Source organism: Etheostoma spectabile, chromosome 6 (genome assembly GCF_008692095.1).
Source record: "Etheostoma spectabile isolate EspeVRDwgs_2016 chromosome 6, UIUC_Espe_1.0, whole genome shotgun sequence".
In the NCBI taxonomy this organism is placed as follows: domain Eukaryota; kingdom Metazoa; phylum Chordata; class Actinopteri; order Perciformes; family Percidae; genus Etheostoma; species Etheostoma spectabile.
In genome coordinates, this window is record NC_045738.1 from 22,455,646 (window position 1) to 22,456,522 (window position 877).

The 877-nt window shown below is 36.0% G+C and overlaps 1 protein-coding gene across 4 annotated transcripts in view; it reads left to right on the forward strand.

Moving 5' to 3' along the window:
* The window catches only part of drc9 (dynein regulatory complex subunit 9), an 8,348-nt gene that overhangs the window by 4,175 nt on the left and 3,296 nt on the right, over nucleotides 1–877 (forward strand). The window lies entirely within an intron of this gene.

The following is an 877-nucleotide window of genomic DNA, read 5'->3' on the forward strand; positions in this document are numbered from 1 at the left end:
TGTTAATGAGTGTTAATTTGCCTCAATCGCTGTAACTCTGATCAACACTGTCAAGCGTTAGCTTACTAGTAGTTGTTGTAGTAATATTAGTCTTCTACTGTAGTATTTCGACTTCAATTCATTGAGTTATCTCAAGACACTATACAGATACATATACAAAGACATATATACATAGATACATTTACATATACATTATACAGTAGTTTAAGGTGACCAGATTTCTCAGACAAAATTCGGGGAAATTTTCAGCTCAGAAGCATATTTACCTCCAAAACAAGTAATGTTTTTATTTTTGTAAAACTTAAAACGGGGACACTAGACCTAGAGCTGTTCTTATTAGGGGCTGACCCCCCCCCCCGGTCTGATCCTAGACCCACCCCTGCTGCTACTTCCTACTCCACTCCACTACACCTCAAGATAGAAAGTCCTAATATTTCAAGATAAAAAATCCATCCTTATACTTCAAGATAAAAAGTCCTAATATTTCAAGATAGAAAGTCTTAATATTTCAAAATAGAAAGTCCTAATATTTCAAGATAGAAAGTCCTAATATTTCAAGAAAGAAAGTCCTAATATTTCAAGATAGAAAGTCCTTATAGTCCTAATATTTCAAGATAGAAGGTCTTAATATTTCAAGATAGAAAGTCTCAATATTTCATAATGTTGTAATGTTTACTGAACTACTGACAGCTTTTGCTTTACTGCTCAAGGCTTGTTTCTGCAACAGCTCATTGAGAATCAGATACAACAAAAACTACTGAGGACACATTTTCCTTTGACATTGATGCTCACACACATTCACACCCCGATGCGCAGCACCGGGGTGTGAATGTGTGTGAGTGTTTATCTGATGAGCAGGTGGCACCTTGTACGGCAG